General features: G+C 46.0%; 1 protein-coding gene across 2 annotated transcripts in view; it reads left to right on the top strand.

Annotated features, from left to right (window-relative positions):
• Nucleotides 1-1912: 1912 nt before the first annotated feature.
• The window catches only part of LOC144161005 (uncharacterized), a 265603-nt gene continuing 242809 nt past the window's right edge, over nucleotides 1913-24706 (top strand). For both annotated transcript variants that reach the window (XM_077692076.1, XM_077692075.1), the window contains exon 1: nucleotides 1913-2564. The gene's annotated coding sequence lies outside the window, so the exon portion shown is untranslated. The remainder of the gene's footprint in view (nucleotides 2565-24706) is intronic.

The raw sequence follows: 24706 nt of genomic DNA, 5'->3' as shown, positions 1-24706 counted from the left end.
TCCAACGAGCCCGTGTGTACGAGATTTCGGCGCGCGTTAAGGCTCTAGGTGGTCAAAATTAATCCGGAGCCCTCCACTACGGCGTGCCTTATCGTCTCCATTGCGTCGGCGCGTTAAACCCTGCAATCAATCAATCAACTCTTCCAACGACACCTCGTATCGCTTGTGAACTGCCTACCCAGTATTCTTCAAAAATGAGTCCGCCGAGTGATCAGCCGTTTTTCAAGGCAAAAAACAAACGGAAAGTGAACACGCAGCTTGTGTGTGTGATTACTAAAACGTTCATTCTTTGATTTCGCTCCGCATTTGTAAACAACGATAGTTAAGCGTCCTCCTCCTTATCCCCCCCCCCCCCTTCCCATGTCTAGCGAAATATCAGTGCATTTCGCATCTAGTTGGTCTGGTGAATACTACCTTGCTCAAACAAATGACTTTAGCATTTCAGAAGCCGCACTCGTTTTTTTTTATTCCCGTACGACTATTCTATTTATTCCTTACTTGCAGACCATTCATTTTCCCGTAGTTTCATTAACATATACCTTGGTTCTTACTATAAGGCATGAGTGGGCACACACCTGACTTAACATTTTCTTTTCTGTACTTAACATTTTCGCGTGGCTTATATTCCCATAAAAGGCACAAGTTTTTGTCAGCAATTGGGTTATCACGTCCCCGAAACATATTTTTCTACGACGTACAATATTCGAAGCAAAGCCGCATTTGTTATCTGCGCTGCAAAACGAACCAACCTCTTACAGTGCCAATATCAGGTCTAAACGAGGCGACAATAAATAGAATTAACTTGTGCTGACGTGTTCGAAGGTGACAGCGGTGATATGCTGCTGCCATTGCCGACGCCCGCAAGAGCGGCCAAGAAGCGCGCAGAACCGGCTCCCCGTGTAGCTCTTGTTGGCGTTAGAGCGCTCTACCAAGACGCAGCTGTTTTTTTTAAGTGCCCTAAACGTGCAGTTAGCTTACAGACGTCACCATAACAAGTTGTTTAGAGCGCGGAAAGGCAAAGAGAAGCGAAAGAAAACCAAAACACTGCATGACCACCTATCAGCCACGCAGCGCTAATCCCGCAAACGCCGCGGAGAAGCGGCGGCAGGCGGCGCAGCGATCGTGAATCTCGAGGCGTATAGCTCACCAACGGCACGAAGTTGTGCCGTTGGTAAGCCACGAGTTGTGCTCTTGGCGTTGTGGTGTCCGCAACTTGTGTTGTATTCTGGTGGAAGTGGGGCTGCTTGTGACAGTTATGCTTCAGTTTTGTTAACTGAAGACCCACAGGTGGCCGTCTAAAGTTGGCATTGCACAGCCTGACTGCGAAATAAAGTGCGCTCAACCTGTGCCACGTACGGTAATATACAAACCTGTCACAGGCATTTAAAGCTCCGCTTCGCGAATTCTGAACACACGTCTCCCTACTGTGTCGTTCGAAATGGTTTCGTAGATGCACTGCCATTGTCAGCTGGTGCACCCGTAGAGAGAACAATAATAGCACCCGATGTACCAACTAGCATAATTTTCGCCATCCGTCAGATCCGTGAGGCAGACATAAAGGGTGCTCAAGCATAGCCCGCACAGTTGCCGTTCACGACGTGTAGTAGTATCCGCCCCCGCAACGCGGCGCCACGAAAAGCTTCCCTTGTCGCCTTTTCCGCATCTTTGCGTGTGTTCGGCGCGCGGAGAACTGTTTTGCCGCCGCTCTCCCAGCCCTCAACGACGGCGGTGCCAGCGGTGGTTGGGCGGAATGGAGGCAGTACGCTTGGCGAAGGGGAGCTCCCGGTGGGGAGAGGTGGGCGACGCCTCCGCCACGAGGAAGGGGAATAAAAAAAACGAGACGGAGGGGAAGAGAGGGGAGAACCGTCTGGGCGGTTCGGGTCTCCGCTCCAGTCCGCGTCGGAACGTGACGTCGAGCGGACCGCACGCCCTCCCAGCGCCGCAAGTGTGCTCGCTAGTTGAAGCAGCTCCGCTTTCGGGAAGCTCGCGGCGTTCGCTTCGGGAATAGCGAGCACCGGCGCGGCACCTGTTCGAGCCGTGCGCGGGCCCTGCGCCGCGGCTGATGACAACGCTCTCGAAGCGCTGCTTTGCGCTTGTCATTATTCAAGGGGATCTGCGGGAAGGGACTGTCAACCATCGCTTCGCTTCTCTGGGCTCACGGCGGCCACCGAGAGGCGCCTGTGTTTTGCAATTTAAACTACTCTGCGGAAGTGCTCTTTCTCCGCTCATTCAAATGTAGACGACCGCTCGCGTCGTCGTCGTCGTCTGCCGCCCAAGTCCGCCGTCAGCGCCGTCTCAAGCACCCGCTGTCATCCCTCAGGCGAGCGCGGTTGCTTTTCTCTGCGAGTGCGCAATTGAGATCCGAAGGAGCCGCACGCAAACTCTTCATCAGCGTGCCTACGTGCTTTGCGCGTGGCGTGTTTGTGTTGACATGGTCATTTATTCGCACTGCTACTGTCCACAAATGGTGATCGTCCTTGTCCTGACGCCTGCAGACCTTACGTGCGTCGTCTGCTAAACCACGGCTCTGCGAACCCCTCTCCACCGGCCGCCTCAAGGGAAAAGTAAGTGCGACAGACTCTACCCATTAGACGTTGTTTGTAGGTTATCAGACGGAATCAAGCGCGGTTAAAATGCAACGTTCGAACGGTGCTACGTGAGGGCTTGATGGCAGGTAAGACAATAGCTGAGCTATTTCTTTTGTTCTTTTTTTCCTAGCAAAAAAAAAACTGGAGAGTGCAGCTCCAGACATGGGAAACATCAAAAATATCCGAATCCTCTCCTCACGCACCTAAAAAACCCCAGGCACACAACGCTCGTTTTCTCAACCTGAAACCAGCAGAGCTGAGGACAACGATATATCGATAAGGGTCACTAGAACTCTGCCGCGTCCGATCGAGGCTTTATTTCGGAGGAGTTAAAAATAACCAACGGCCGCGGAAATTGAAACAGTAGGCAAAAAGTTCCGGAACTAGCACCAGCAAGGGACAGGCTTGTAGGGATGTTGATGCAAGTGTGATGCAGTTCAAAGGCCTACTTTTTTTGCATTTTACTGCCACTGGTGAAGCGCCACTGCATCATGCTTAGCCACTACTCCGTTCTTCCCGAATCTCGGCTGTTTCAAGTGCCACCGTGTTGCTGCGTGTATTTGAGGCTGCCAGGTACGGTATACCAACGTGCCTTCGACGCTACTTGACTTGAAGTACAAGGCGTCCCTAAGTGCATTGGCCCTCAGCGGTGAGGATTTTAAGGCGACCTTACAGGGCGTGGGGACCTCCATTATGCCCCGACAACTCCCTCGAGGAAAGTCCTTCGGGCCCTGATTGGTCAATAAATGAAGTAATTCACAGGAAAAGCAGTGATTCTGAGCGTGATATGACTCAGTGGAGGCCCTCTAATTGCTTCAACGAGACAGTATTTCAAACATTGCGCAGACAACTCAATGGGCGGACAACAGTAAACTTATTGTGACGTTGTCGCTTTCTGTAAATTATACACAAACTTGCAGTGGTTTGCTTTTCTTGCGTAGATATATCTGCGATCCCAGGGTGTCTCCTAAAAATTTAGTGATTTAGTTTAGCGATTATCCTAAAGGGAATACAAAGGCAACATGTGCGTTTAAATCGACATATTGTACGCAGGCTTTATTACGAAACAAATATTATTTAGTCAATTTGAGCGTTCAGGAAAATACTTGGCCTAAATTCCTTCGGACTACATGCTTTATAAGCAAATTTAGCAACACTTTAAATCTAATAACGGGCAGCCTTGGAAGACACAGATGAAACGTCAAGGCAAGTAAGAAGCCGTCTTCTTGATCCACACTGATTTTTTTTTGCCTCTCCTGGAGTCATATGCGGCTTTACAGCGCAATTGTTACTGTCAGCTACAGTTTAGCGGAGCTTGTTGCAGAACGAGTTGGTTCATACTTGAAGAAAAAAGAAGACGCCTGCCGCGTTGCACTTCCGAGAACAGGTAATACATTATCATGTATGTATATCAGCAGTTTTTCCGCTTCTCCCACCTGTTTTGGTGTAATCAATATGACCCCGAGTGCGATACAAACATGTGTTAGAAATGGCAGTTGATGTTTGCTCAGCAAAAAGTTTTATTTTGGCCCCGTCGGTTATGCAGAAAGTGAAACTTCATTGCAAGGCGCGGTGTCAATTGTTTGATTACGAGGTTTAACTCGCCCACGCTCCGCAGGCAATCAGGCGCGGCCAGTGGATGGCTCTGGAATAATTTTGAGCGCCCAAGGATCATTGACGTGCGCCGCAAGGCGCTGTCTGTTCGTGGGCCGCAATGCATGGTGGTCACCACAGTGAGCAGTCCGCGTTCATAAAAAAACAAACTGTTCGCGAGACATTACGCTGTGCCTTTTGAAGAGGTCTGCATTTTTTATGTCAGAATACTGCCAGCATGAGCGCCGCATTCATTAGGGTGATTTACAGGTGGTGAGGTGATTTAAAGCGTGGGGTGTGCAGGCCAACTGCTCAGATTTTTCCACAGAACTAGAAGTGCCCCTTTGCACGTGGTAGAGTGCACCCTCTTGTGCTGCGTTTGGACGTGCCCCTTAGGACCAACCACTGATTCGATGACATTGCTGGGATGATATACTAACTCTTCCGCAGGGAAAAAGTTGCGGGAATAAATCGGCGTTTACCAAATATAAAGTGTGAATGGAGAACAAAAAATTTGGTTCTATTGATATGATTGCTAAAAATCTTATGTTTTAAAATCTGGCACACATTCAACGCTAATTGCAAACCAGTGTGACTTCATCGGCGCAGTTTGTGAGGTGGCCACCTGGGGCGCTTTGAGTGGTATCTAGAGCACTAGACTCAGAGACTAGAGTTGCGCAGAATATTGAAATGCATAACTGCGTGAATTGAAGTCACAATACCTCGAAAACTAAGGGTTCGACGAAATCCCCTGATTGTCCTCTGACGATGTGCACCCGCATGGTACAGACGTTCCATGCGCGGCACCTGTGCTCGTGCACATAGACATTGAGTGTTATAAGCCGACCTCTTTTCGAACATAAGAAGACTCTCCAAATATCTTGGTTTTGTTCCGACTGTCGCAAGAAAACTGTTACCTAACTGAAGATAGGGATGGCAAATACAAGATCTGAACAAACTGAAAACATCCGCAGGCCAGGTCAACTTCATTGTCCGTTGCTGACTAAAAGGCGTCGATTCCGAAGAGAATGGTGTCGAGTGCTTTTGGTCAGACGGCAGGAAGGAGTGTGTGGGTCTCGTCAGATTGAAGACTTGTCCTGCTGCTTGGTTCCTGAGGAAAACGGCCTCTGCTTCGTGTTAGTAACAGCGATGTGCCTGGGTGGTGTGGAGAATTTCTGAGGGCACGCCCGCACCAAGAGAGGAGGGAATTCGGCACCACTTATATGATCCTGAGTACACGTCTGCAAAGTTGAGGTGTAGTAAGGCGCGGTCTGGGACAGGCATCCGGGATGCAACAGATGGCGATTGGTTTTAGGCTGGGTGTGTGGCTTGAGAAAAGAGATGGCCTACTTCGAACCTCGGGTAGTATCACTCAATCAATCATACTTTATTCCAGTTTTTTTTTGGTACAGGGGTCACAAAAAACTGAGGGTGGCAAGAAAAAAGTAGTCTAAACGACCGCTTGACAAGCCGCTACCATCCTGTCATTTGGCTGACTGGCTCAACATGGTCGCCGAGGTCAAGCCGGTTTGAGAAATGTTCCGTGAGCCAGTTTATTGCGCAGGAGGGAGGAGTGGGCCGGTATTCAAACGGGTCCGATTCTCACCACTGAAGGCGTGGAGGATATTAGTTACTTGGTTTGAAACCCACCCGGCTGTGTAGTTAAGGATACTGAACTTGTTAGGCAAACTACAAAAATTCTTACCTGGACCGCGTGGTGACAATTTATGTATTTCTTTACTTATTACACAGAGCGAGCGATGGAAGCATTAAGTCAAATCGCATTACAACCAACCCCACATCAACAAATATCTCACATTTATGAACATTTTCAAAATTCCCACCAGATTGCCTATATTTTCAATGTCAAAATATATCAGAACTACGAGTTTAAGTATAGCGCGTATTTCAGAATAACGCATGTAATTTATTTTCTCCTTTACAGTCGCGGAACATCAGTATTCCGAATTCAGGGAAAGTAACAGCGCCGCAACTGTCGCGGGAAACAGAAACCGCCGTTTCTGTGTGTTCCCCGGAGAGGAATGGCTATCACCACCATCATGTTGAGCGCCCATTGCTAGCGCCACCCCAAAGCTGTAGTGCTATTGCAGTAGACTAGCCAGCCTAGCCGCCTTTGTTGCCCCTTTTGTCTCTCGTTGCTTTGGGTGCCAATCGGTGGCCGGTCGGTGTTTCGGTTCTTTTTCACGCTCATCACGTGGGAGAGCAGGTGTTCCTTTGTTGTGAGTGATTTCGCTGGAAAGTTTGTGCGAGATCCAACGATGAGTGCAGCTAGCGACAAAACTCTATGAGCGACACAGCCAAGAAGCGAAAGCAGTCATCGTCCTGACGTGTATGAATACGGCTGTAGGTCACAGAACAGAAGAAAATGAGATAGCGTCGATGATTGGTGTTTTAGTTCACAGGAACAAAGTCCACACTTTCATCGCTCGTTGCGATCATGTATTGCGCAGAGTGGAATCCGCTCTCTGCAGAAGAAAATAACTGATTTCATCCAATAAAGCAGCTTTAAAGGAACCCTGTAATACTTTTTTCCACTTTTTTAAAAATCTTAAATGCTTGCAGAACGTAGTCTCCCAACACACCCAGTGCGTAGATTAGGGAGTCGCAAAGTACCCCAGCCACAAATTACTGCTCTATGCCCATCAGATAACTGGGAAAATTGCTCAAAAGATCTTGCCCTCCTTCCCGGTCTTGACGTTCTTCGACGGCTCGAATTACGTCATTCAGGCCATGTAGCGGCTTTTGGCCGGTTTTCCTTGAGTTGCAGCAATGAACGCTTTTCGACAGCAACTTTAAAAATAAAGCCCCCAAAACAAAGCAGAAATGCAAGGCGTATCTGGGGCGACGAGCAAATCACACCGTACCGCTCCGCGCTGGCGATAACTATAGCTTTCGCAGTGGTTCCAGACGCGAAGGAAAGAGTGAAAGCGCTTGTCGAAAGTGTTGCAGGGTCCCTTTAAAGTGAGGGCAACGCTTTGCTTTGAGAATCTGCTTGTCGGCATACGGGTATACTGCCAAGGAACGTCATTTTCACTGCTAGGTATGTACTGGCTTATAACCCCAAGTTTTTCATTAAAACAATAAAAAAAACGAACGATTTTGGGCCGTCCCGCGCCATTCGTTATATCGAGATTTGACACTACTTACGAGGGCATTGTTTTACACAAAAAGACCAATACAGTATTTCAAACTATTAACAAGCCTTATGAACGATAAGAAAATCAAGTTTACCAAATGAGTATACAGTAGACTCTTGTTAAGACGAACTCAAAGGGAGCTTCAAAATGTATTCGTGCTATCAGAAATTCGGCTTAAGCGAAGGTTCATTGCATTGTGAACGTGTCAAGAGCGCAAAAATATTGTTCGTCATAACCCTAGTGTTCGTCTTAACGGGAGTCCACTGTATATTATTACGGTGTTGGTCACAGAACACCATGGCGTCGTATTGCATAACGCTGTTGCAGTGGCCAGTGGCTCCAGCCCGCATAGTATGTGCGCACGAGGCAGCAGTCAACTTGTCCATTTCTCACTGCAAGATGAATGCGGAAAGAGGAGAACGTGCGTGCAACGGGAGACCGCGCCTCCACTGGCCTTTATGGGCGGGACGGGCGAATTCGCTACCGCTGTGCATGGAGACAACTAGCAGGTGCCGGAAACGTTGATACAGCGTTAAAACAGGCGTGATAGTCCACTGCACATCACAAATTATCGTTTTTCAGGGAAGCTACGCAGTAGTGAATTTTTTTTATTGAAACTGGAGATCAATGTTCTAAATGGAGTAGGGCATCCCGAAACGACGGTCTCTCGATCAACATGAATACATAGGGCGGTAACAAATTCCATTCAGTGGTGCTGAGCAGTAACGGGGCATTTTGATAATTGCTTGTCCTGGAGAATGGCCTCCATGGGCATGATCGAATGCATGTCTGCGCAAATGAGTGGTCACTGGGACATAAAGCGTGGAAGTAGGAAAGCCGCGAGAGCTTTCCATCCTCGTCATTGAAAAGTATTTTAAACCAGCGACGGTGACTTATAAGCATGGTGTAAGAAATAGTTTAGATGGCGACACTCCGCCGTTCCCTCGGCAACCGGCTCGACCAGATCGTGTTATGAGCTGTACTCGGGAGCAAGTTAAGAACGGCAATAGCTCATGTACGGTATCACTCCGCCTGAGAGACAGACCCGGATGTCACCGGGAGCACGCGTTTTGAAAGGAGATTGCTATGAATGCGTGATATCGTCTGCTCTCCCTATCACGTAGTTTGTTTGTCGGCGCTGCAATACTTTATAACCATGTTAAGTCCAAAAAATCGCGGAAACAGCTCGTGCCATATTCGCAATATCTCCTGTAACGCACTACTTGCGCCGCGCGGAGTACCATCCGGCTGCAGTGATGAGTCACAGCGGCAACTTCCGTTGTCGTTAAGTTGTACCCGACTCGAGCATAGCGGCGGCGCCGATTGTGCACTTGTAGGAAGCGTGGCGGCATGGGGTCCCAAACCAAGGGGGAAGCGCGGCTCCGGGCAGCGGTTTTAGATGCAGAGCATCTGATTCACTCGCCTTGTCCATCCGGCGTCGTCGTTGTCATTGCCGTCGGCGTTGTCCACCCCTCCCCCATTCTCCTCGCCGCGCCAGCTGCGCTCTCCGCCGCTCATCCCCTCTCCTCTCCGATAGCGAACCCTCTCTCGCGAGGGGCATTGGATTGGATTCGATTGCATTGGCTTGGATTCGATTGGATTGGCTTGGTTTGGATTGGATTGGATTTGGATTAAAGTGGATTTTGTTGGATTGGGTTGCGTCATAGCCGCGGCACGTTGCGTCATAGCCGCGGCAGACGCGCTGGGGCCGGCGCATGTGCAGTACTCTCTCTTCCGCGGTTTCCTCTCCTTCGGGCGCGCTGCGCATATAACCGGTGTGCCGTTCTCCGGCGGCTCAAGCACCTAGAGTCCACACCGCTTTACAAGTACGCCAACGTCGTCATCGACTGGGACCGGCTTACGCAGTCCCCTAAACGTTATGCGCGCTATAAAACGCGGTCCCTTCGCCGCTCCGCATATGCGTCGCATCTACACAGGGGTTGCCGCGAGGGGAGGTGCGAGTTTTTTGCTGTGTAGCGCGGTCGTGTTTTGGCCGCTGTTAGCAGCGCGATGTACTAAACTTAACTGCGACGCTGGATCGCTTCGGCAATGACAAAATAATGCTTTGTTCCGAACTGCAATTCTGGCTAGATAACGCATGAAGGCCGAGTACCGCTCTTCACGAGTTCTTCTCTTCAAGGCGTGCTCGACAAGTACTGACAAAAGTTCATTCCATTCCCTGTGTACAAAGAAGTGATCGCTCAGCTGCTGCATTATTGCGTAAGTACGCGAATGAGACAGCATTGTGCGCATGGCAACGTGGCTTTGAAGAAACAGTGACAAGAGAGGAAGAACCTCGCAAAGCTGTGCTCGCCACACGCAACCATCGAATGACAAATGCGAAGAAGTTCAGTGTAGGTCAGCGCTCTGTAGGGAAGTAATTAGTTAAATATCCTCCGAGCACAGATTTGCGACAGGTTTGGGCTTAATGAATATGTTGTTCGGTGAGTTTTCCCCCAGTACTTTACTGGTTATGGTAATTTTTTCGCAGGATTGTGAATTTGGTTGCGCCATTGATCGAGGCGCATAGCAAAGTATTTCGAGTAGTAATTGCGTTTTGAATGTGCGCGACGCGCTAACAGATCTCTGTGTAGATATATGCATGGACACACACGCACACACACACACACACACACATAATACAAGGTGTTTAAGGGAAGAAGTTAAGTAATACAGGCTTTCAGAGGTAAAATTGTTTTTATCGCGCGAAGTGATCGGCGGTCTTGGCGGACGCAATGAAACGGTTTCTGATTTCTATGTACGGAAACAATTAATTATTACTTGTTAATTAATTTTTTATTATTGCAGCTAGGCGTGTAATGGTAATGTGTAGATTGTAGAGGATCATCAGTCAAACCGGTATCCAGCGTTATATTTACGAAAATCTAGCTGCCTTCAGAGCTCAATCCCCCGAACGCGCGCTTGCTGCGCCAGCCCGCGCCTCCGCTCTGATAAAGCGCGGCGTACATTTGACGTGCACAGCTTTGCAGCGCTTTGCATCCGCCGATCTCCAGAAGCGCGCGTTCGGGGGACTCAGTTCTGCGGGCAGCTATATTAGATGCGACGCTGAAGCATCTCTTGTCGACGGCCCGTTCCTTCCTGCGTGCGTCCGTCGTCGTCGGCGGCGGCGTCCGCACTCTCCTCCGCTCACCCCCTCTCCTATCCGAGAGCGAACACTCTCTCGCGAGGGGCATTGGATTGGATTCGATTGGATTGGCTTGGCTTGGCTTCGCTTGGATTGGATTCAAGTGGATTGTGTTGCGTCATAGCCGCGGCAGACGCACTGGTGCCGGCGCGTGCCCAGGTGACAGCGAACACTCTCTCTCAACATCTGCGGGTGTGCGGCCCAGCACGTTCTCACTCCGCCGTTGGGCGGCGCTACGCGCGGTGCTGCGCATGTGCAGTACTCTCTCTCTCTCCGCGGTCTCCTCTCCTTCGGGCGCGCTGCGCATATAACCGGTGTGCCGCTCTCCGGCGGCCTTTCGGTCGACGGTTGCTCTCCGCTTGCGCTCGAACCCCCCCTAAGCGTCGAATCACACAAGGGTTCCCGCGAGGGGAGGTGGGAGTAATTTTTTTCGGAAATCTAACGCTGGATATCGGTTTGACTGATGATCCTCTACAATCTTCACATTACAATCACACAGGATGCTTCCAGGGGGTAAAAAACTGTGGCTTAAAATAAATGGTCTTCTATTCAACACTTTTGTGGAAAAACCAGGCCGACCTCTGATAAAAACTACTTTTTTCAGATGGGAAAAGTGAGTGAGTGAACAACTTTAACTGAGCTTCAAATAAAGAATGGTGTGCGCAGGCACCAGATGGGGTGGTTCCCTATTCGCGGGACCCATATGTGTCCAGTAATTCTTCTCCTCGAGCCACCAGCTGTTGCTGAATGGCGAGGTCAGTGCTGGACAGTAAGGTCTCCCATCTCTCGAGCGGGTTAGAATTGGGGGAAGGAGGAAGGGTGTAGGGGGGTGTCTTGAGTTTTTTGCACTCCCCTATAATGTGCGCGAGAGTGCCGTCTCCCCGGCAGAACGGACATGTATTGCCGTTTTCCATTCGGGTGGTAGCCGCGACTTCTCCCAGGCCTCGTTGATGTGACCCAGCAGTTCTCTTGCCGCCGCATTGCTCATGTTACCGAGCAAAACGGATTCTGGTTTCTACGACCGAAAATTGTCATGATTATCATTGGTCTCTCATTAATTTTCATCCCGGGGCGGGAGCGGCCGCCTGGTCGGGGTTTACTGCGGATGACGCCGGTTGAAAGCCTTGAGTCGGGAAAAGTGGACAATCTCCGCTCCGCGATGGCGGTGGTCCGGACTTCTACAAACGGGGGTGACGCGATAGTTGACAGGAGAGGTAGCCTCAAAAGCCTTGTGAGGACCAAGGAAGTGCTGTAGGAATTTTGCGCACAGGCCTGGAGAGTGAACCGGCGTCCAGACAAACACTTCGTCACCAGGTTGGAAAGAAACGGACCGGCGAACAGCTTCGTAGTGGCCTTCTTTTGCAGTCTTGTTGGCATGCTTCTGTGCGCATGCGAGCCAGTTGGCGACAGTGGTCGATCCGAGACACGAATTGTTCCGGGAACGATGCAGAAGCGGACACAGCAGCGATAAAGAAACAGGTATCAAGGACGTGCGATGGATGACAGCTGTAGACAAGGTAGAAAGGCACGTATGCTATATTGCTTTGAACTGCCACGTTATAGGCAAACGTGACTGAAGGTAATATAGTGTCCCAATTTCACTGGTCAGGGTGTATGTACATTGATACCATGTCAGAAAGCGTGCGGTGGAAACGTTGGGTGAGCCCGTCCGTTTGTGGATGGTAGCTTCGTTCGTTTTTGGATCGATGGTAGTGGGGACCGAACCCACGCCTTTATCGAAAGGCGTGGGTTCGGTCCCCTTTGGGCGCGTGTTTTTCTTTATTTCTTTCTCACCTAATTATTTAAAAATGGTAACGTCACTAACGGTAAAAAATAGTCTAACCATTCCCCTATGCCTTCTTTGGCGTTGTAGATTGCCGGCATTTCTTTCTGTATTTCCTAACAAGCCCCTCATTTCCAAACCATTATATCGTGCGAAAGCTTAGCGAGGGCCTCGGTTCTGGCAGCCTTGATGCCAAGGTAGCATAAGAGGGTTTCCCGCCAGTTACCCGCTTATGACATTACTGCGTGTTCAGGCAGCTTAATTTCCCCGGACTTTCGTTTAAACCAGATACTAAGGTGGTAAATTTGTAAACTAGGAATGAATTCTTTATCATGGTGGGTACGAAAACCAGACTGAAGGTTTTTGTATCGATGGTAGTGGGGACCGAACCCACGCCTTTATCGAAAGGCGTGGGTTCGGTCCCCTTTGGGCGCGTGTTTTTCTTTATTTCTTTCTCACCTAATTATTTAAAAATGGTAACGTCACTAACGGTAAAAAATAGTCTAACCATTCCCCTATGCCTTCTTTGGCGTTATAGATTGCCGGTATGATATGATCAAACTTTGATCAAACTTTGATATGATCAAAGGAATGGCCTGTAACGTTCACGTGTTTGGATAGCGGAAGATGCGGAAGGGAGGTTACATGTGCCCTGTGGTTATTGAAACGCAGTCTAAGCGATAGCGCCGTTTGACCAATATATTGCGGGTTGCAAAGAGAACATTCTAACATATAGATTACGTTTTCACTGTCACAGCAAAGATCTATATTTATTTTTAGGCAGTACTTTAGGCAGAACACGCAGTAATGTTATAAAACTGTGTTCTGCTGTAGAACTGAATATTCATAGGCTCATGTTATCATAGGAATATTCATAGGTTCATGTTATCGCTGTTAAGGGTCGTTCCTCGTGTTCTTGGTGTTTATCAAGACAACCTTGTAAAGATAGCCTTGCTTTTGTATAAGCACAGACATCGTGCAGAAAACCTTTGTCGATAATTCTTGGCACCAAGCGTCTATGTAATGCTTTAGACAAGCGCCTGTATCTCGAGTTTGCCTCTTTTCTTTTTTTCCCTTTACCCATTCAACTGCTGTAACTGCTTTTACTTTTTTGCTGATGATTTGTAGTTTTGAAACCTATATAAGCTGTACGAAGGCCGGTCCCTCGGCCGAAACGTTATTATATCTATAAATTCCACGAATATCAACCCCGGGCTGACTTCCCTGTGACCTACTTCGCGGCTCAAACTATACAACCTTTGCCCCTCAATATCTCCCCCGACATAATCCCAAACCAATCCACTTTCTCAATTTCACTTCCTTATTTCCTTCTCCCCTCTCACCTGGGGACCTACCCCTATATAAAGCGTGCCAGCCAGGCGAGAGATTGCCCTGACGAAAGCAAGTCACTTTGCTGAAACGTTGGCAACAATCGTGCTTTTACCTTGTTCGAAGTTTTCTGTTCTTATATATATATATATATAGTATAAGTAAAGAGTCGGATACACAGCAAGAACAATAACAAACAATGTTTACTTACGTAGCGGCAACGGGACTTGCCTTCATCAGAGTAAAGTTACGTGATTTTGCTGTCGCAAACATTTTGAACGCATTTCTTATATAGGTTTGCATAAAACTGTGAGAAAGAGCGGAAATATTTCGGAAATGGGGAGTGTGCATACAGTCAGGCTACGCCTATGTTACAACATCAACAAACAAACAAGAAAAATAAAAAGGGGGGGGGGAGCGAGAGAGCGAAAAAGTGGTCGTGTTAACAATGCAGCGTTCAAGATTGCACCATGACGGGTCAACGTATGCCGCGCGGGCTGCAAGTTCAGACAATGGGGGAAACTGGACAACCGCGGTTTGAAAAGAAAGGGAAGAGTATACAGTAAGGTATTCCGTGGCTGGGGCGACTGGTTCGGGGGGAAGCGAAGATGGGTGTGCCCCCCGCGGGTGAAGAGAATAGATAGGGGGCACAAAAGAGCATTTCACAGAAGCTAGCAATTGAACAGGAAATAGGTGGGGTCACAAAAGGTTAAACATGAATAGATCACAAAGAGTTAAACATTCTTAAGTGGTGGTGGGAACGAGGCCTCCTTTCCCAGGACAAATGGCATTGTTGAGCCGCATTAGGCTAATAAAGCTGCTGTATTAGGAGAGTTTCTGCGAATTCTGATGGCAAACTCGAGGGTAGGAATAATGAACATAGTTATAAAAATTATGAAGCCGCTAATTTTATTCGAGGGATAAGCACGTTAGTTTTCCGTTCATTACGTTCATTACGTGCAAGTCAGTGGAACATCAATGGGAACTCGAATCGGACCTAACTACGCTAATATCTTTATGGCTCACCTCGAATCAAACTTTCTTGACACCCAAAATTTAAAGCCAATGTACTATAAAAGGTATATTGATGACATATTCATGATCTGGCAACACGGTGAGGCGGAGCTCCTCACCTTCATTGAGGCATTTAACCTAGCCCATCCTAGTATTTCCCTTGCTCATTCCTATTCGGAACACAGTGTAAACTTTCTGGACGTCACCGTTACTACCTTCCAAGGTCGGCTTCAAACTAAACTGTATAGAAAACCGACAGACACGCGGCAGTATTTGCACTTCCGAAGCAGCCATGTCAGACACTGCAAGACAGCAATACCTTACAGCCAAGCCCACCGATTTAGGAGAATTTGCTCAAACCAAGCCGACTTTGACTCAAACTGTCGAGAACTCAAGACCGCCCTCCTGAATAAAAAATACCCGGAAAAAGTTATCGACGACGCTATTGTGCGAGCCAACCGATTAGACCGTAATGAAATCTGTAACAAAAAAGCCCCGAACGGGAACCCGCAAACTAACTTAGTTTTAACCCACTCCTCCTCCGCTCCAAGAGTGTCAACCGTGCTAAAAAACATCACAATATCCTAATGCAAACTGACCGCTTAAAAAGCATATTCCCTGAACCACCACGCGTTGTCTACCGGCGTAATAAGAATTTAGGTGACTTTCTTACTAACTCTCGTATCAACCGACCGGCAACTACTGGCTGCATGCCCTGCAATAAACCCCGATGTAAAGTATGCCCACTCATGACCACTACACAGCGCGCCACCAGCACGGCTTCAGACTACTACGTAACTATAAAAGGTAACTTTAACTGTGACTCCGCTAATGTCGTATATCTTCTAGAGTGCACTGTTTGTAGGCAACGATATATCGGCCAAACTGAAACGCCCTTCCGAATACGGTTCAATAATCACCGCTCTCATGCAAAAAGCTGCCCTTATTTGCCCCTGTCAAGACATGTGAACAGTCCCGGGCATGCATTTGAACATCTGAAAGCAACGATTTTAGAATCCGCCTTCAAAACGCACCACGACCGCGAGGTTCGGGAATCTTATCTCATTTATAAGTTTGGGTCAGCCACGCTTGCAATTAATGAAAGTTACGGAAAACTAACGTGCTTATCCCTCGAATAAAATTAGCGGCTTTATAATTTTTATAACTATGTTCATTATTCCTACCCTCGAGTTTGCCATCAGAATTCGCAGAAACTCTCCTAATACAGCAGCTTTACTAATGCGGCTCAACAATGCCATTTGTCCTGGGAAAGGAGGCCTCGTTCCCACCACCACTTAAGAATGTTTAACTCTTTGTGATCTATTCATGTTTAACCTTTTGTGACCCCACCTATTTCCTGTTCAATTGCTAGCTTCTGTGAAATGCTCTTTTGTGCCCCCTATCTATTCTCTTCACCCGCGGGGGGCACACCCATCTTCGCTTCCCCCCGAACCAGTCGCCCCAGCCACTGAATACCTTACTGTATACTCTTCCCTTTCTTTTCAAACCGCGGTTGTCCAGTTTCCCCCATTGTCTGAACTTGCAGCCCGCGCGGCATACGTTGACCCGTCATGTGCAATCTTGAACGCTGCATTGTTAACACGACCACTTTTTCTCTGTCTCGCTCCCCCCCCTTTTTATTTTTCTTGTTTGTTTGTTGATGTTGTAACATAGGCGTAGCCTGACTGTACGCACACTCCCCATTTCCGAAACATTTTCCGCTCTTTCTCACAGTTTTATGCAAACCTATATAAGAAATGTGTTCAAAATGTTTGCGACAGCAAAATCATGTAACTTTACTCTGATGAAGGCAAGTCCCGTTGCCGCTACGTAAGTAAACATTGTTTGTTATTGTTCTTGCTGTGTATCCGACTCTTTACTTATACTATTTCTGCGCGCTTTGTGAGTTTATCTTTCTCTAGATTTATATATATATATATATATATATATATATATATATATATATATATATATATATATATATATATATATATATATATATATATATATATATTGTAACAAAAATAGTTAACGCTGCACAACAATATTAGATACCGAAGCGCCATTTGCCCAATCGGGTATGCTCCGAGGATTATCGCGAAGACGACGAAGTCCCGACTCGCACGTTCATGCTCACGGGCTCGTACCGGCTGGGCCTGCGCTCGGCCCGTTGCCTTACGCGACGCCTTGAATAAACCCCCACGATCAAGTACCGTCGTGACTGCTATTCCCCTTTACAAGATATATATATATATATATATATATATATATATATATATATATATATATATATAAGAGAAGAAAAACTTCGAACAAGGTAAAAGCACGATTGTGGCCTACGTTTCAGCAAAGAGAACTTGCTTTCCTCAGGGAAAGCAAGTTTTTTTTTTTACTCAAGAAATTCTTACTCAAAAAAATTTCTCAAAAAAAGTTCTCGTTGCTGAAACGTAGGCCACAATCGTGCTTTTACCTTGTTCGAAGTTTTTCTTCTCTTCTGTTCTCTACCATCTTCAAAGTTCTACTACTCCCTACTACTCTACTACTATATATATATATATATATATATATATATATATATATATATATATAAGGTAAGTACAGAGACAAACGAGAAATACATTAAAAATAAGAAGACTTCCTTTCTTCAGAGTAAAGAATAAGTTGATTTCAAGGGTGATATATATACAGAAAATGTAGCAAGGGCGAGGGCATGGCAAGGATGAGATAAGCAAAAGGATGAGGACAACACAAGAATGACGGTAGTGAAGAGGGAGGGGAGAAAAATAAATAAAAATAAAAAAGGATAACAAGAAACCGTAGTCATGCGGTACGAACATGAGAAAAAAGAGCGAAACAAGAAACAACCCCTCCCCCATGGCAAGAGGGGTGAAAGAGGGGTCAAAACAAGATGTGCCCATGCACGTGTTTGACATCGGCGAAAAAATCAGTCACGCGGAACGAAGAAAGTCCAGAGAAGAGAAGATATGCCCATGCACACAAAGGGCGAACATCTGCCCATACACACCCGTTCTAAGAGTCAGGGTCAGGTGATTGAAACATGAGACACTTGGCTTCTGTTGGTGGGAGGCAAGTGGGACAGGCAGTTCCGACAGGAAATGAGTGTACATTGGTATACAAAGAGCAGAGAGCAAAAAAACACATGGTCAAACAAGTCACGAAAAGAAAGGAAACAGAAGGCAGGTGCACGCGTATGACGCCGCACCGGGCGGTATGCATCTGGCCGGCGCATGGTACCAGTTCAGGGAATGCCGAGGTGGTCAGCAACGAATATTAGAAAGCAGCAATACAAAAAAGAAAGGGGAGAGAAAAGCAATCACACACGCTCGCGTGCACAAATTGATTACAAGGTTAGAGTGTCAAAGCTAATAATGGCACCACAGCCTTCTACCCAGGCAATAATATCCAGACTTGCTTGTCAAACTTGGTTTAGTGAAGCCATTGTGCTAATATATATATATATATATATATATATATATATATATATATATATTTATATATATATATATATATATATATATATATTGAGAGAGGGAAGCAGGAAAGCAGGCCTAATGCAGGGCGGTGTTTATTCCGGCGGTCGTTACTCAGCAGCCAGCCGAACCAGCGAACTCCGATGATGAGACCAAACTATGCGTGGGCAAGACGATGCTGATGATAGTGTGTTTGGACACAATAGGGAGAATGACCACTCAAGCAATCAATGTGAAGACAGCGCTCACAATATATATATATAGATATATATATATACAGAAAGATAGGGCAGCAGTCTACAACGCCAAAGGAGGCATAGGGGTGTGGTTAGGCTCTTTTCTTTTTCACTACAGATAATGAAGTAAACATTTGTTTTTTTAATATACAGAAGAAAGAAAGAAAGAAAAACACGCGCCCAGAGTGGGGACCGAACCCACGCCTTTCGATACACTTCTAGTAAATACAATTCTAGTAGATACACTTCTAGTAAATATAAATAGCCCAGAAAGTGAAGGAGAACACAGTCGCCCAGATAGCCGAATTGGTAAGGCATTCGACATGTAATCGAAAGGCGTGGGTTCGGTCCCCACTCTGGGCGCGTGTTTTTCTTTCTTTCTTTCTTCTGTATATTAAAAAAAATGTTTACTTCATTATCTGTAGTGAAAAAGAAAAGAGCCTAACCACACCCCTATGCCTCCTTTGGCGTTGTAGACTGCTGCCCTATCTTTCTGTATTTTCCTCAACGAGCCCCTCATTTCCTTACTATATATATATATATATATATATATATATATATAGGAAGGAGATGAGGGGCTCGTTGAGGAAATACAGAAAGATAGGTCGGCAGTCTACAATGCCAAAGGAGGCATAGGGGTGTGGTTAGGCTCTTTTCTTTTTCACTACGGTTAATTAGTAAACATTTTTTTTTTAATATACAGAAGAAAGAAAGAAAGAAAAACACGCGCCCAGAGTGGGGACCGAACCCACGCCTTTCGATTACATGTCGAATGCCTTACCAATTCGGCTATCTGGGCGACTGTGTTCTCCTTCACTTTCTGGGCTATTTATATTTACTAGAAGTGTATCTGACGCTTGAGGGTGGTAGCCAGCGCCACTCTGACTACACGGGGAGAAGGGGACCTTCTTTTCAACCCCCGGGGCGTGACTCGAACGTCTACAGCCTCTCATGAGCGGGTTACTGGCGGTAAGCCCTCTTATGCTACCTAGGCATCAAGGCTTCCAGAACCGAGACCCTCGCTAGACTTTCGCAGAATAATATAGTAAGGAGATGAGGGGCTCGTTGAGGAAATACAGAAAGATAGGTCGGCAGTCTACAATGCCAAAGGAGGCATAGGGGTGTGGTTAGGCTCTTTTCTTTTTCACTACGGTTAATTAGTAAACATTTTTTTTAATATACAGAAGAAAGAAAGAAAAACACGCGCCCAGAGTGGGGACCGAACCACCACCCTCAAGCTACCACCCTCAAGCGTCAGATACACTTCTAGCAAATATAAATACCCCAGAATGTGAAGGAGAACACAGTCGCGCAGATAGCCGAATTGGTAAGGCATTCGACATGTAATCGAAAGGCGTGGGTTCGGTCCCCACTCTGGGCGCGTGTTTTTCTTTCTTTCTTCTGTATATTAAAAAAAATGTTTACTAATTAACCGTAGTGAAAAAGAAAAGAGCCTAACCACACACCTATGCCTCCTTTGGCATTGTAGACTGCCGACCTATCTTTCTGTATATATATTCGAGATCTAATTGAAAGGCGCGGGTTCGGTCCCCACTCTGGGCGCGTGTTTCTCTTTCTTTCTTTCTCACGGAATTAATAAAAAAATAATGTAACCTCACTAACGGTAAAAAATAGCCTAACCATTCCCCTATGCCTTTTTTGTCGTTGTAGACTGCCGGCATTTCTTTCTGTATTTCCTAACGAGCCCCTCATTTCCAAACCTTATTATCTTGCGAAAGCTTAGCGAGGGCCTCGGTTCTGGCAGCCTTGATGCCAAGTAGCATAAGAGGGTTTCCCGCCAGTTACCCGCTTATGACACGCTGTAGACGTTCGCGTCACTCCCCGGGGGTTGAAAAGAAGGTCCCTTTCTCCCCGTGTAGTCTGAGTGGCGCTCGCTACTACCCTCGAGCGTCAGATACAGTTGTAGTAAATAAAAATACCCCACAAAGTGAAGGAGAACACAGTCGCTTAGATAGCCGAATTGGTAAGGCATTCGAGATGTAATCGAAAGGCGTGGGTTCGGTCCCCGCTCTGGGCGCTTGTTTTTCTTTATTTCTTTCTCACGGAATTATTAAAAAAATAATGTAACCTCACTAACGTTAAAAAATAGTCTAACCATTCCCCTATGCCTCCTTTGGCGTTGTAGACTGCCGGCATTTCTTTCTGTATATATATATATATATATATATATATATATATATATATATATATATATATATACCGGCCTTCGCCATTCTGACGAAGGCCGGTCCGCGGTCGAAACGTTAAAACCTATCCTCTTTAGACGTGTTTCATTTTCTTCATTATACTTACCGGTATCCAAGAAATTGTTTCCCGCTATTATATATATATATATATATATATATATATATACGAAAAGGAAAACTTCGAACAAAGTAAAAGCACGATTGTGGCCTACGTTTCAGCAAAGAGAACTTGCTTTCCTCAGGGAAAGCAAGTTCCTTATATATATATATATATATATATATATATATATATATATATAAGGGTTGGCAGTCAAGAAGACGTCGGAAAGCAAAGGGGAGGTTGTGGTGGGTCATAGAAAGAGATGAATTTTTTTGAGTCGAAAAGAAAGTGGTGAAAAAATGCCCGCCGGGTGGGATCCGAACCCACGACCTGGGTTCGGATCCCACCCGGCGGGCATTTTTTCACCACTTTCTTTTCGACTAAAAAAATTTTTCATCTCTTTCTATGACCCATCACAACCTCCTCTTTGCTTTCCGAGGTTTTCTTGACTGCCAACCCTTATTTTCTGTCGTATTTCACGGAGCCCCTCATTTCCCATTTTCTGATTCGCTATATATATATATATATTGCAGGAAAATATTTCTTGGACACCGGCAAGTCGTAGCAAAAAAAGAAAGACACACGTCGAAAAAAGAAGAAAGAAGAAGAAAAAAGAAAGACGCACGTCTTTTTTCGACGCGTGTCTTTCTTTTTTTGCTATATATATATATATATATATATATATATATATATATATATAAGAGAAGAAAAACTTCGAACAAGGTAAAAGCACGATTGTGGCCTACGTTTCAGCAAAGAGAACTGCTTTGAACTTGCTTTCCTCCCTGAGGAAAGCAAGTTCTCTTTGCTGAAACGTAGGCCACAATCGTGCTTTTACCTTGTTCGAAGTTTTTCTTCTCTTGTGTTCTGTACCATCTTCAAAGTTCTACTACTCCCTATATATATATATATATATATATAATATACATTTATATACAGGGTGTCCCTGCTATCATGCACCAAGATTTACAAAAAGGGTAATGGCGCAACTCGCAGAAAACCTAGTGCATAATGTTTGCAGTACTGTGGAGAAGCGTGCAGCATTTTTTTGTTGATGGGACTTAACTAATTAATTGTAATTATTATCTACCTCGAGAAGTACTGTCCTAATCTCTAAAATGTCAAGGAGGCACTTGTAGGTACCCACGAGGGGCATCTACCTGCGGCATTTTCAGCGTCAAACTAATTCGGTTAGAGTGTTTACAGTGTTTACATTTATTCTGACTGATAAAGAAAACCCGCGAAATATAAAAAATACCACGTGACGGCTCCTTTGCGCGCATTAGCGCGTATCGTAAAGCAATGCCCTCAAACAGGCTGCCTCCGAGTTAGCTAGAATGAAATAAACAAAAGAAAGAAAGAAGAAATCCCGACCGAGTTTGTGCCTTATCTGCACACGCGGCCCGAGAATCTTGCTGTTGCTGCTCCTTCCATGCATGCCATTATCAAGGTGACGCGCTGTCTCTTCAAGCGGGTGACAGGCGAAGCAGTTGCTTTCAATCAGCTTATTTGGGATCGCAGCTTTACGATGCGCGTGATCGCCGTCACGTGGTATTTTTCATATTTCGCGGGTTTTCTTTATCAGTCAGACTAAATGAGTACGCAACTAGTTCATCGCTGAAAATACCGCAGTTAGATGCCCCACGTGGGTACCGACAAGTGCCTCATTGACACTTCAGTGATTAGGACAGTAATTCTCGAGTTAGATAATTAATTACAATTAATTTGTTAAGTATCATTAACGAAAAACTTACGGTCCGCTTCTCCACAGTGCTGCAAACATTACGCTCTAGGTTTTCTGATAGCTGGGACACCCTGTATATATGTATCCTTTGAATTTTTTACAGCTGTACAGAATTGATCCTTCTTTCACTCACCCCGTATTAGCAGAATTTCTGCGTCCTCGTGTCATATTTGTGGAGAACGCACACGTAGAGAAGCAATGTGGGAACAATGTCAAAGGAAATCACGCTCATAACTTCAGCAGTTCGCAGGATGCAGAAACAATTACTTAGTTCGCTCTCAAAGGTGGCTTGCCGGACGACGAGATTGCGCGTTCCTAGGAAATTCTCATTGACGCGGCAAACGCTGCTAGGATTGGCCCTCCGCGTCGCGCGCTCCCAGTGAGCCCTTTTTAATTACGGAGGCGAAATTAGCCCGGAAAGATTTGAACTCCTTCCAAGTTGCCCGACGTGCGCTCAAGACGAGTGGTTTGACTCCGCGTGGAGAGGCCTACTCGACGCTCCCCAGGGAGCAAGAGAGAATTTCCAAAGGTTGTTTAATTGGCTGGCGATTCTCGAATGGAAAAAGCCTCATTTAGGGTTTTTTTTCCTTTGTCGGGTTGTGTTCACGCGAGAGAACGAAAAGAGTTCGGATGGGAGAAAATACCTTCCAAGTATTCACGGTGTTCTTCATAGAAAAGAGCTAACGCCGGTACAGAGACGAACTGACGCCGAAAATGATGACGATTGAATTTTCGGTTTCCTCTCACCGTTTTTGAAACAACGGGGGCTTTGTATCCATATAGAACGAAAACAAAGCGGAGGCTAATGAACACATTTTTCCGCAAACGAAGGAGTAGAAAACCGACATGGAAAAGTCTCTACGGGGTGATAAAAATGAATTTACCTCATTTTAAGTGAATTTACCTCAATTTACCTAAATGAATTTACCTCAATTTACCGCAGGACGACCCGTGCAGGACGTGGAAGTAGTAGGCGACATTCGGTGCAGCGATCATACGATGATTATGTGCAACATAACGCTGATCCCCAAACAGAACAAATGATGATGATGATGATGGTTGGATGTTTATGGCGCAAGACCAAATGGGGCAAAGAGCGCCAAAATGATAGTCATATATGAGAGGTGAAACCGTAAATACTAAGATGAGTCAGCAAAAAACAAAAGTAAAATCACAAAACGACAATGAGCATGGCTGGTGTATAGGGCCAAGGAGTGATCACGCGTGGTATGAAATGAGGTCTAAAAATTTAACTTCTTCTAGATATTTAAAAACGCACTGGATATAAAACATAGGATCGTCAGACAGGAAAAACACTGCGTGCAATGGTACGTGTAGTCTGTATAGCTGTGGGAAGTGTTTGCATCGTGTTGTTTGAAGTGCTTTGCATTGAATGAGTATGTGAACTGTGGATATGGCCTCTCCACACCTGCCACACTGGGGTCTTGAAGACTCCGTGAGGAGATACGAGTGTGTGACATGTGTGTGCCCTATCCGTAACCAAGCAAAGGCAACTTCTGTGTATCTGTTGCGTGTGTCAGTGGTGTATGGTCCCAAGCGTAGTTTTATAACGTGTAACTTCTTATCTGTTTGTTCACTCCAGTGTGTTTGCCATCTGTTGCGAAGTTGGTGTCTGATGTGTGGCTTCTTGTCTGTGCATGGCAGTGTTGCTATATCCACTGTAATCAAGAGTGTAGCTGCAGTGGCCATTCGATCTGCGGTTTCGTTTCCGGAAATTCCAGAATGCCCTGGAACCCAACAGAAAATTATTTGAAGGTTTGGTGAATATGCAGACATGATAGCCTTAAAAACATGATTGATGACAAAGTTTTTGGCATGCTTTCCTGATGCAAGTGCTTGTACAACGCTAAGAGAGTCCGTTTACACGACGGATTTTAAGATTTGATGTTGGACTGTGTGATTTATTACCATTAAAATACCGCATGCTACCGCTGTGAAGGTTCATTGTTTTGCTGACGTGAAAGTTTGGCCCATGCGCAGCACGAGCCACAGCAGTTGCATTCTTGGACGCGTCACTGTAACTCTTCACAGCGATACTTATGCTGCACAAACAAGAAATGCTGCAAAATCACAATCCTTGGTGACCTGTTCTTGTCATCCCGGGTATAAGTGACCATCAGGCCGTAGTCGCAACTATAAAACAAAAATTCCTCGACAGAAGTGCCACGGGTATAGAAGAGTGTTCTTTTTTGATTGAGGCGATTACTCCAGTATATGTGATAGACTTTATAGTTACTTACCTGTTTTAGAGTGCCTGGCGGATGATGTGAATGTGCATGAACTTTGGAGGCTTTTCA

This window comes from Haemaphysalis longicornis, unplaced genomic scaffold (assembly GCF_048455015.1).
Source record: "Haemaphysalis longicornis isolate Haplotype H1 unplaced genomic scaffold, Haemaphysalis longicornis Haplotype H1 scaffold_11, whole genome shotgun sequence".
In the NCBI taxonomy this organism is placed as follows: domain Eukaryota; kingdom Metazoa; phylum Arthropoda; class Arachnida; order Ixodida; family Ixodidae; genus Haemaphysalis; species Haemaphysalis longicornis.
The sequence above is the reverse complement of the archived record's forward strand: the minus strand, read 5'-3'. Positions and strand labels throughout refer to the sequence as shown.